The sequence below is a fragment of the Cherax quadricarinatus genome, chromosome 7, assembly GCF_038502225.1.
Source record: "Cherax quadricarinatus isolate ZL_2023a chromosome 7, ASM3850222v1, whole genome shotgun sequence".
Taxonomy (NCBI): domain Eukaryota; kingdom Metazoa; phylum Arthropoda; class Malacostraca; order Decapoda; family Parastacidae; genus Cherax; species Cherax quadricarinatus.
Genome location: NC_091298.1, coordinates 36801973 through 36815365, shown reverse-complemented (window position 1 = coordinate 36815365; position 13393 = coordinate 36801973). Strand labels below are relative to the sequence as shown.

Below are 13393 nucleotides of genomic sequence, written 5' to 3'. Positions count from 1 at the left end.
CCAGTGGCTTTATCAATACAAATTCCAGGACATAACTTGAGGACAGTAGAACTATGTGCAGAAGATGAGGTAATCAGTCCCTCAACCTGGGAGTAGGTGCGAAGAACACCGTAGTCGTGGAGAATTCTGAAGAAGCAGCAAGGCGCCTGACGCTTATATACTAACGTCAGGTGGAAATGGGACATGTAGCAGACGAGGGCATAGTCACTGGTAGGCGGGATTCCCCAGTGGAAGTAGGTCCTACCCAAAGACATGGGTTAGTTGTAGTAGTAGTTGTCGTAGTCGTGAAGGTTATGTACATGTCCTCAGAATCAAGATTCCATAATGTTGCACTGTCATAACCTTCACGACTACGACAACTACTACTACAACTATCCCATGTCTTTGGGAAGGACCTACTTCCACTGGGGAATCCCGCCTACCAGTGACTATGCCCTCGTCTGCTACACGTCCCATTTCCACCTGACGTTAGTATATAAGATAAACGTCAGGCGTCTTGCTTCTGCTGCAGAATCTCCACGACTACGGTGTTCTTCGCACCTACTCCAAGGTTGAGAGACTGATTACCTCATCTTCTGTACACAGTTCTACTGTCCTCAAGTTATGTCCTGGAATTTATATTGATAAAGCCACTGGATGGCGAAACGTCTACAATAAAGATACCCAGATGTTGCAAATCTGTCTTAATTTCATCATGTCGGTATTGTATACCATTCATGTACACACGGTGGTGTTGATAACTCTAGGCTAATTTTATTCTAGTCCCTGTTTGGTGTACTAGTACAACAAGCAGTATTTTATATTATTGTAATCACTTGTTGTTGTTGTTATTGATCAATACCACTCGTTCGTGGTTATAATAATATATATATATATATATATATATATATATATATATATATATATATATATATATATATATATATATATATATATATATATATATATATATAGTGGGTGAAATGTTATCAACAAATTTTGTTGAAAATAAGAAAACGTTTTGGAGTGAGATTAATAAGTTGAGGAAGCCTAGGGAACGAATGGATTTGACAGTTAAATATAGTAGAGGAGAGTTATTCAATGGAGAGTTAGAGGTATCGGGAAGATGGAGGGAATATTTTGAGGAATTGTTAAGTGTTGATGAAGAAGGAAGCTGTGATTTCGAGTATAGGGCAAGGAGGAATAGCATCTCGTAGGAGTGAGGAAGAGCCAATTGTGAGTATATGGAAAGTTCGTGAGGCAGTGGGTAGAATGAAAAGGGGTAAGGCAGCTGGGATTGATGGGATAAAGATAGAAATGTTAAAAGCAGGTGGGGATATAGTTTTGGAGTGGTTGGTTCTATTACATAATAAATGTATGGAAGAGGGTAAGGTACCTAGGGATTGACAGAGAGCGTGCATAGTTCCTTTGTATAAACGCAAAGGGGACAAAAGAGAGTGCAAAAATTATAGGGGAATAAGTCTGTTGAGTATCCCTGGCAAAGTGTATGGTAGAGTTATTATTGAATGAATTAAGAGTAAGATGGAGAGTAGGATAGCAGATGAACAAGGAGGCTTTAGGAAATGTAGGGGGCGTGTAGACCAAGTGTTTACAGTGAAACATATAAGTGAACAGTATTTAGATAAGGGTAAAAAGGTTTTTGTGGCATTTATGGATTTGGAAAAGGCGTATGACAGGGTGGATAGGGGGAAATGTGACAGATTTTGCAGGTGTATGGAATACGAGGTAGGTTATTGAAAGCAGTGAAGAGTTTTTACGAGGACAGTGAGGCTCAGGTTAGATTATGTAAGGAAGAGGGAGATTATTTCCCAGTAAAAGTAGGCCTTAGACAAGGATGTGTGATGTCATCATGGTTGTTAAATTTTTATAGATGGGGTTGTAAGAGAAGTGAATGCGCGGGTGTTGGCATGAGGTGTGGGGTTAAAAGATAAAGAATCTAACGCAAAATGGGAGTTGTCACAGTTGCTTTATGCTGATTACACTGTGCATTTGGTAGATTCTGAAGAGAAGTTGCAGAGGTTGGTGGATGAATTTGGTAGGGTATGTAAAAGAAAATTAAAAGTGAATATAGGAAAAAGTAAGGTGATGAGGATAACAAACAGATTAGGTGACGGAAAATTTGATATCAGATTGGAGGGAGAGAGTATGGAGGAGGCGAATGTATTCAGATTTTTAAGAGGGGATGTGTCAGCAGATTGGTCTGTGAAGGATGAGGTGAATCATAGAATTGACTTGGGAAAAAGGGTGAGCGGTGCTCTGGGGAGTCTGTAGAGACAAAGAACTTTGTCCGTGGAAGCAAAGAGGGAAATGTATGAGAGTATAGTTATACCAACACTCTTATATGGGTGTGAAGCATGAGTGGTGAATGTTGCAACAAGGAGAAGGCTGGAGGCAGTGATGTCATGTTTGAGGGCAATGTGTGGTGTGAATATAATGCAGAGAATTCGTAGTTTGAAAATTAGGAGGAGGTGCAGGGTTACCAAAACTATTATCCAGAGGGCTGAGGAGGGATTGTTGAGGTGGTTCGGACATGTAGAGATTATGGAACAAAATAGAATGACTTCGATAATGTATAAATCTGTAGTGGAGGGAATGCTGGGTAAGGGTCGCCCTAGGAAAGGTTGGAGGGAGAGGGTAAAGGAGGTTTTGTGTGCTTGGGGCTTGGACTTCAAACAAGCATGCGTGAGCGTATTTGGAAGGGGTGAATGGAGACAAATGGATTTTAATGCTTGACGTGCTGTTGGAGTGTGAGCAAGGTAACATTTAGTGATGAATATGGGGAATATATTTTTGCTAATTTTACTGTAAAAAACCTTAAGACACCTATAACAATCGGTGCCATTTACCGGATACCTCACACAAACATCCCAAATTTCAGTTAGAAATTAAAGTCACTAATTACAAACAGACAAATGAATAAGCACCACCTTCTCTTAGCTGGAGACTTCAACATCAACCTTGGCATACTAGATGATCAGCCTGTAACTGATTTCATCAACAATATGAACAACACACTTCTCATACCAACAATAACTGAACCAACCAGGCTCACTGAGACAAGTGCAACCATAATAGACCACATATGGACCAATATACTAGCCCCCCTTAAATCAGGGATAATCACAGATAGCACTACAGACCACTACCCTACCTTCCTCCTGACAAACATTAGTAAACCACCACTTGAATACAACAAAGTCTCATTTAGACTCCATGACGAGGCCTCAATAAGGAAGTTCACAGCTGACCTAGAGACTGTTGACTGGCCTACAGAATTCTCCAAGGCCCATGGTATTGATGACTGGACAGACATTTTTCTTAACAAATTACTTAGACTATACAACAAACATTGTCCTATAAAAAACGAAACAGATCACAAACAAACGGCTTGGTTGCCCATGGCTAACCAGCACCATTCTGAAATCCAATGACAAGAAACACCAATATGAAAAGCAATATAGACAGGGCTTAATACACAAAGATATTCTTAAACACTATTCATCAGTTCTCACCAAAGTAATAAAGAAAGCCAAACAACTATACTACTCCAGTAGATTCACAGACACTAGAGGAGATATAAAAAAGACCTGGAAAACACTCTCTCAGATTCTAGGGACCCACAAACTGAAAAAAACCAAGAATATTGTCCTAACTAAACCTAATGAAACACCACTACATCCCACTGACACAGCTAACAAGATAAACGACTTCTTCTCAACCATAGGATCTAATCTCGCCAATAAAATCCCACATACCAATGCCCATGCCGGGGACTACCTAGATGGGAATTTCCCAAATTCCTTCTATCTTGCACCAACTGAGTCCACGGAAGTCACCGAGATTATAAAGCCACTTAAAAATAACTCAGGGAATCTGTCTCATGTCCCACCATTACTGTACAAGCGAGCGGCCCATGTCCTTTCGCATGCTATTTCATTACTTTTTAACAAGTCACTAGAAACTAGCACCTTCCCGAAACTACTCAAGATGGCAAGGGTTACACCAATACATAAAGGTGGTGACCCTACAGACTTAAACAACTATAGGCCAATATCAAACTTACCATTGCTATCCAAAATCTTTGAGAAACTCGTGCACAGGAGACTATATTCATTTATAACGACACAAAACATACTCAACCCCTGCCAATTTGGATTCAGGAAAAATAAAAGCACTAATAATGCAATCATAAAAATGCTAGATCTGCTTTACACAGCATTGAAAAATAAGGAATATCCACTAGGAATTTTTATTGACCTAAGAAAAGCTTTTGACACAGTAGACCACGGCATCCTACTCCACAAACTTGACCATTACGGTATAAGAGGCCATGCGCTTGCTTATTTCAAATCTTACCTTACTAATAGGTATCAGTATGTCACCATTAAAGACACAGCATCAACAACACGGCCACTTGATACTGGAGTTTCGCAGGGAAGTGTCCTTGGTCCCCTGCTCTTCCTCATATACATCAATGATCTTCCAAACGTATTCCAACACCTGAAACCCATTCTCTTTGCTGACGACACGACTTATGTCATCTCTCACCCTAATCTTGCCACCCTCAACACTATTGTTAACGAGAAGCTGATCAAAATATCGACTTGGATGACAGCCAATAAACTTACGCTTAACACTGACAAAACCTACTATATTATGTTTGGTAGCAGAGCAGGAGATGCGCAAATTAACATTAAGATCGTCAACACTCTAATTACCAGACATAATGAGGGCAAATTCCTAGGCCTATACCTGGACAACAACCTGAATTTCAGCACCCATATCCAACACATAACCAAAAAAGTATCCAAAACGGTTGGGATCCTCTCCAAGATACGATACTACGTGCCGCAAAATGCCCTTCTCACACCATACCACTCACTTATTTATCCATACCTCACCTATGTTATTTGTGCTTGGGGATCAACTGCAGCAACACACCTAAAGCCAATAATAACCCAACAAAAAGCTGCAGTAAGATTTTTATTATTATTTTTTTTATTATCACACCGGCCGATTCCCACCAAGGCAGGGTGGCCCGAAAAAGAAAAACTTTCACCATCATTCACTCCATCACTGTCTTGCCAGAAGGGTGCTTTACACTACAGTTTTTAAACTGCAACATTAACACCCCTCCTTCAGAGTGCAGGCACTGTACTTCCCATCTCCAGGACTCAAGTCCGGCCTGCCGGTTTCCCTGAATCCCTTCATAAATGTTACTTTGCTCACACTCCAACAGCACGTCAAGTATTAAAAACCATTTGTCTCCATTCACTCCTATCAAACACGCTCACGCATGCCTGCTGGAAGTCCAAGCCCCTCGCACACAAAACCTCCTTTACCCCCTCCCTCCAACCCTTCCTAGGCCGACCCCTACCCCGCCTTCCTTCCACTACAGACTGATACACTCTTGAAGTCATTCTGTTTCGCTCCATTCTCTCTACATGTCCGAACCACCTCAACAACCCTTCCTCAGCCCTCTGGACAACAGTTTTGGTAATCCCGCACCTCCTCCTAACTTCCAAACTACGAATTCTCTGCATTATATTCACACCACACATTGCCCTCAGACATGACATCTCCACTGCCTCCAGCCTTCTCCTCGCTGCAACATTCATCACCCACGCTTCACACCCATATAAGAGCGTTGGTAAAACTATACTCTCATACATTCCCCTCTTTGCCTCCAAGGACAAAGTTCTTTGTCTCCACAGACTCCTAAGTGCACCACTCACTCTTTTTCCCTCATCAATTCTATGATTCACCTCATCTTTCATAGACCCATCCGCTGACACGTCCACTCCCAAATATCTGAATACGTTCACCTCCTCCATACTCTCTCCCTCCAATCTGATATTCAATCTTTCATCACCTAATCTTTTTGTTATCCTCATAACCTTACTCTTTCCTGTATTCACCTTTAATTTTCTTCTTTTGCACACCCTACCAAATTCATCCACCAATCTCTGCAACTTCTCTTCAGAATCTCCCAAGAGCACAGTGTCATCAGCAAAGAGCAGCTGTGACAACTCCCACTTTGTGTGTGATTCTTTATCTTTTAACTCCACGCCTCTTGCCAAGACCCTCGCATTTACTTCTCTTACAACCCCATCTATAAATATATTAAACAACCACGGTGACATCACACATCCTTGTCTAAGGCCTACTTTTACTGGGAAAAAATTCCCCTCTTTCCTACATACTCTAACTTGAGCCTCACTATCCTCGTAAAAACTCTTTACTGCTTTCAGTAACCTACCTCCTACACCATACACTTGCAACATCTGCCACATTGCCCCCCTATCCACCCTGTCATACGCCTTTTCCAAATCCATAAATGCCACAAAGACCTCTTTAGCCTTATCTAAATACTGTTCACTTATATGTTTCACTGTAAACACCTGGTCCACACACCCCCTACCTTTCCTAAAGCCTCCTTGTTCATCTGCTATCCTATTCTCCGTCTTACTCTTGATTCTTTCAATTATAACTCTACCATACACTTTACCAGGTACACTCAACAGACTTATCCCCCTATAATTTTTGCACTCTCTTTTATCCCCTTTGCCTTTATACAAAGGAACTATGCATGCTCTCTGCCAATCCCTAGGTACCTTACCCTCTTCCATACATTTATTAAATAATTGCACCAACCACTCCAAAACTATATCCCCACCTGCTTTTAACATTTCTATCTTTATCCCATCAATCCCGGCTGCCTTACCCCCTTTCATTTTACCTACTGCCTCACGAACTTCCCCCACACTCACAACTGACTCTTCCTCACTCCTACAAGATGTTATTCTTCCTTGCCCTATACACGAAATCACAGCTTCCCTATCTTCATCAACATTTAACAATTCCTCAAAATATTCCTTCCATCTTCCCAATACCTCTAACTCTCCATTTAATAACTCTCCTCTCCTATTTTTAACTGACAAATCCATTTGTTCTCTAGGCTTTCTTAACTTGTTAATCTCACTCCAAAACTTTTTCTTATTTTCAACAAAATTTGTTGATAACATCTCACCCACTCTCTCATTTGCAGTAAGAATAATCACTAAATCCCATCCCTGGCAACACACCCCCCCACTCTTCATAGATCTAAACTTACTCCCTGTTCAGTACATCCACACTTACTACTGTGCAATCTACATCTACAGGACCTTAAACTCCAATATCAACCTTGACCTAAAATGCTTTCTTGATAGTTGTGACAGAACCCACAGGCATAACACCAGACACAAAAAAAAATCTCTACATTCCCCGTGTTCGACTAAACCTTTACAAAAATTCAATGTATGTCAAAGGCCCTAAAATCTGGAACACCCTACCTGAGAACTCTAGAACTGCAGACACATTCATCTCCTTCAAAACTACCATTAGAAAACATCTTATCTCCCTGATACACCCCGTCAACTAACTACACGAATACCACCTGGTGGTTCACACTTACACTCACTCACCCATTTGACCATAAACAGAAATATTAATCTCAATCTTAAAATAATGAATCCTGTGATACTCCAATACTGAAACTATATACTGTGCCAAAACAAAAGAATTCACATTGCTAAACTCACAAACTAGTATTTAGTCACTTAGCCATAATACCAATTTGTAATATTTTAAAATTAAGAATTAAACTAAGTCTGCCCGAAATGACTAGCCATGCTAGGTGTTCTAGTGGTACACTCTGTAATCATTATTTTACTACATGTAAACCACACAATAACCAAATTCTGTAAACTCAGCATTGTAATCCCTATAGAGGATAAACTTTTTTCTGAATGGATTCGGGGAAACCGGCAGGCCGGACTTGATTCCTGGAGATGGGAAGTACAGTATCTGTACTCTGAAGGAGGGGAGCTAATGTTTTTGTTTTATAACTGTAGTGTGAGCACGTTTGCGGCAAGACAGTGATGAAGTGAATGATGAAAGTTTTTCTTTTTCGGACTACCTTGCCTTGGGGTCATTGTGTTAATAAATAAGTGTATATGTATATATATATATATATATATATATATATATATATATATATATATATATATATATATATATATGTATATATATATATATATATATATATATATCGTGCCGAATAGGCAGAACTTGCGTTCTTGGCTTAAATAGCAACGCTCATCTTGCCATATACGACAAGTGAAAATTTGTGTATGCAGTAATTTCGCCAAAATCATTCTGAACCTAACGAAAAAATTATATTTGATTGTGTTTGTTTAGTGCTAAATTACTGTAAACAAGTCTAAAATATATTTAGTTGGGTTAGGCTAAAATAAATTGCTCTTGTTATAATAAGGTTAGGTAAGTTTTCTAAGATTCTTTTGGTGCAAAATTAATTTTTTTTACATTAACATTAATGAAAAAAATATATCTTTAAACGTATAAGATAAAATTTTAGAAAGGACTTAATTTTAAATGAGCTCTTGCTAATTGACCAGTTTTACATATTCGGCACGACATATATATATATATATATATATATATATATATATATATATATATATATATATATATATATATATATATATATATATATATATATATATACAGTATATATATATATATATATATATATATATATATATATATATATATATATATATATATATATATATATATATATATATATATATAAACACTGATCTCTGGCTGAAGGAAACTCGAACCTACGAACCTTGGAACAAGGTAAGCAGTGCTATACCAATCTCACCACACCGGACAATACCTTGGCGTGCAGCTTGCGCTACACGTTGATCCAAGGCAGCCAGCTTTCAGGGAGAAGGGTTGCTGCAAGTAATTCCCCTGCTCTTGCGAATTCCTTGCATTGTTAAAATCTCTAGTAAGACTAATGCATGCAGGGGATGAGATGAGAAGCTGTAAGCCTTCTCCTTGAAGGCTGGCTGCCTTGGATCAACGTGTAGCGCAAGCTGGACGCCAAGGTATTGTCCAGTGTGGTGAGATTGGTATAGCACTGCGTACCTTGTTCCAAGATTCGTAGGTTCGAGTCTCCTTCAGCCAGAGATCAGTGTTTGTGTATATTTCGCCTGCACTTGCGAATTCCTTGCATATATATATATATATATATATATATATATATATATATATATATATATATATATATATATATATATAAACAAACATTGTCTCTACGTCCACAGCAGGACTCGAGCCTGCTAACTCTGTATCAGAGTCCACAGTACTTTACCACTGAGCTAGACCCAAGATAAGTATGGGTGCTTAGCCGAAGCTAAGCGATGTTACCCCATACCCTAAGGCACCAAGCTCGTTTTGAAAGTTATTTTATTGAATCCTGCCACATGCAGTGGACAACAAAAGAGATTTGAAATGCTTAACAATTCGCAAATAGGCGAAATTATTTACAAACATTGTCTCTACGTCCGCAGCAGGACTCGAACCTGATAACTCTGTATCAGAGTCCACAGTACTTTACCAGGATTCAGTGAAATAACTTTCAAAACGAGCTTGGTGCCCGGGGTTATGGGGTAACATCGCTTAGCTTCGGCTAAGCGCCCATACTTATCGCAGGTCTAGTCTCGTGGTAAAGTACTGTGAGCTCTGATACACAGTTAGCAGGTTCGAGTCCTGTTGTGGACGTAGAGACAGTGTTTGTTTATAAATATATATATATATATATATATATATATATATATATATATATATATATATATATATATATATATATATATATATATGTCCTGACGAATATGTAAAACTGGTCAATTAGCAAGAACTCATTTAAAATTAATTCCTTTCTGAAATTTTCTCTTATACGTTTAAAGATCAAGGTAGTAGGTTGGTAGACAGCAACCACCCAGGGAAGTACTACCATCCTGCCAGATGACTGTGAAACAAAAACCTGTAACTGTTTTGCATGATGGTAGGATTGCTGGTTTCTTTTTCTGTCTCATAAACACGCTAGATAACAGGGATATCTTGCTACTACTACTTACACTTTGGTCACACTTCACAGACACGCACATGCATATATATATATACATACATCTAGGTTTTTCTCCTTTTTCTAAATAGCTCTTGTTCTTTTTTATTTCTTCTATTGTCCATGGGGAAGTGGAAAAGAATCTTTCCTCCGTAAGCCATGCGTGTCGTATGAGGCGACTAAAATGCCGGGAGCAATGGGCTAGTAACCCCTTCTCCTGTATACATTTACTAAAAAAGAGAAGAAGAAAAACTTTATAAAACTGGGATGCTTAAATGTGCGTGGATGTAGTGCAGATGACAAGAAACAGATGATTGCTGATGTTATGAATGAAAAGAAGTTGGATGTCCTGGCTCTAAGCAAAACAAAGCTGAAGGGGGTAGGAGAGTTTCAGTGGGGGGAAATAAATGGGATTAAATCTGGAGTATCTGAGAGAGTTAGAGCAAAGGAAGGGGTAGCAGTAATGTTAAATGATCAGTTATGGAAGGAGAAAAGAGAATATGAATGTGTAAATTCAAGAATTATGTGGATTAAAGTGAAGGTTGGATGCGAGAAGTGGGTCATAATAAGCGTGTATGCACCTGGAGAAGAGAGGAATGCAGAGGAGAGAGAGAGATTTTGGGAGATGTTAAGTGAATGTATAGGAGCCTTTGAACCAAGTGAGAGAGTAATTGTGGTAGGGGACCTGAATGCTAAAGTAGGAGAAACTTTTAGAGAGGGTGTGGTAGGTAAGTTTGGGGTGCCAGGTGTAAATGATAATGGGAGCCCTTTGATTGAACTTTGTATAGAAAGGGGTTTAGTTATAGGTAATACATATTTTAAGAAAAAGAGGATAAATAAGTATACAAGATATGATGTAGGGCGAAATGACAGTAGTTTGTTGGATTATGTATTGGTAGATAAAAGACTGTTGAGTAGACTTCAGGATGTACATGTTTATAGAGGGGCCACAGATATATCAGATCACTTTCTAGTTGTAGCTACACTGAGAGTAAAAGGTAGATGGGATACAAGGAGAATAGAAGCATCAGGGAAGAGAGAGGTGAAGGTTTATGAACTAAAAGAGGAGGCAGTTAGGGTAAGATATAAACAGCTATTGGAGGATAGATGTGCTAATGAGAGCATAGGCAATGGGGTCGAAGAGGTATGGGGTAGGATTAAAAATGTAGTGTTAGAGTGTTCAGCAGAAGTTTGTGGTTACAGGAAAGTGGGTGCAGGAGGGAAGAGGAGCGATTGGTGGAATGATGATGTAAAGAGAGTAGTAAGGGAGAAAAAGTTAGCATATGAGAAGTTTTTACAAAGTAGAAGTGATGCAAGGAGGGAAGAGTATATGGAGAAAAAGAGAGAGGTTAAGAGAGTGGTGAAGCAATGTAAAAAGAGAGCAAATGAGAGAGTGGGTGAGATGTTATCAACAAATTTTGTTGAAAATAAGAAAAAGTTTTGGAGTGAGATTAACAAGTTAAGAAAGCCTAGAGAACAAATGGATTTGTCAGTTAAAAATAGGAGAGGAGAGTTATTAAATGGAGAGTTAGAGGTATTGGGAAGATGGAGGGAATATTTTGAGGAATTGTTAAATGTTGATGAAGATAGGGAAGCTGTGATTTCGTGTATAGGGCAAGGAGGAATAACATCTTGTAGGAGTGAGGAAGAGCCAGTTGTGAGTGTGAGGGAAGTTCGTGAGGCAGTAGGTAAAATGAAAGGGGGTAAGGCAGCCGGGATTGATGGGATAAAGATAGAAATGTTAAAAGCAGGTGGGGATATAGTTTTGGAGTGGTTGGTGCAATTATTTAATAAATGTATGGAAGAGGGTAAGGTACCTAGGGATTGGCAGAGAGCATGCATAGTTCCTTTGTATAAAGGCAAAGGGGATAAAAGAGAGTGCAAAAATTATAGGGGGATAAGTCTGTTGAGTGTACCTGGTAAAGTGTATGGTAGAGTTATAATTGAAAGAATTAAGAGTAAGACAGAGAATAGGATAGCAGATGAACAAGGAGGCTTTAGGAAAGGTAGGGGGTGTGTGGACCAGGTGTTTACAGTGAAACATATAAGTGAACAGTATTTAGATAAGGCTAAAGAGGTCTTTGTGGCATTTATGGATTTGGAAAAGGCGTATGACAGGGTGGATAGGGGGGCAATGTGGCAGATGTTGCAAGTGTATGGTGTAGGAGGTAGGTTACTGAAAGCAGTGAAGAGTTTTTACGAGGATAGTGAGGCTCAAGTTAGAGTATGTAGGAAAGAGGGAAATTTTTTCCCAGTAAAAGTAGGCCTTAGACAAGGATGTGTGATGTCACCATGGTTGTTTAATATATTTATAGATGGGGTTGTAAGAGAAGTAAATGCGAGGGTCTTGGCAAGAGGCGTGGAGTTAAAAGATAAAGAATCACACACAAAGTGGGAGTTGTCACAGCTGCTCTTTGCTGATGACACTGTGCTCTTGGGAGATTCTGAAGAGAAGTTGCAGAGATTGGTGGATGAATTTGGTAGGGTGTGCAAAAGAAGAAAATTAAAGGTGAATACAGGAAAGAGTAAGGTTATGAGGATAACAAAAAGATTAGGTGATGAAAGATTGAATATCAGATTGGAGGGAGAGAGTATGGAGGAGGTGAACGTATTCAGATATTTGGGAGTGGACGTGTCAGCGGATGGGTCTGTGAAAGATGAGGTGAATCATAGAATTGATGAGGGAAAAAGAGTGAGTGGTGCACTTAGGAGTCTGTGGAGACAAAGAACTTTGTCCTTGGAGGCAAAGAGGGGAATGTATGAGAGTATAGTTTTACCAACGCTCTTATATGGGTGTGAAGCGTGGGTGATGAATGTTGCAGCGAGGAGAAGGCTGGAGGCAGTGGAGATGTCATGTCTGAGGGCAATGTGTGGTGTGAATATAATGCAGAGAATTCGTAGTTTGGAAGTTAGGAGGAGGTGCGGGATTACCAAAACTGTTGTCCAGAGGGCTGAGGAAGGGTTGTTGAGGTGGTTCGGACATGTAGAGAGAATGGAGCGAAACAGAATGACTTCAAGAGTGTATCAGTCTGTAGTGGAAGGAAGGCGGGGTAGGGGTCGGCCTAGGAAAGGTTGGAGGGAGGGGGTAAAGGAGGTTTTGTGTGCGAGGGGCTTGGACTTCCAGCAGGCATGCATGAGCGTGTTTGATAGGAGTGAATGGAGACAAATGGTTTTTAATACTTGACGTGCTGTTGGAGTGTGAGCAAAGTAACATTTATGAAGGGATTCAGGGAAACCGGCAGGCCGGACTTGAGTCCTGGAGATGGGAAGTACAGTGCCTGCACTCTGAAGGAGGGGTGTTAATGTTGCAGTTTATAAACTGTAGTGTAAAGCACCCTTCTGGCAAGACAGTGATGGAGTGAATGATGGTGAAAGTTTTTCTTTTTCGGGCCACCCTGCCTTGGTGGGAATCGG

General features: G+C 39.7%; 1 protein-coding gene across 1 annotated transcript in view; it reads left to right on the top strand.

The window, feature by feature from the left end:
• LOC138852328 (uncharacterized) overlaps positions 1 to 13393 on the top strand; it is a 565480-nt gene that overhangs the window by 260759 nt on the left and 291328 nt on the right. The window lies entirely within an intron of this gene.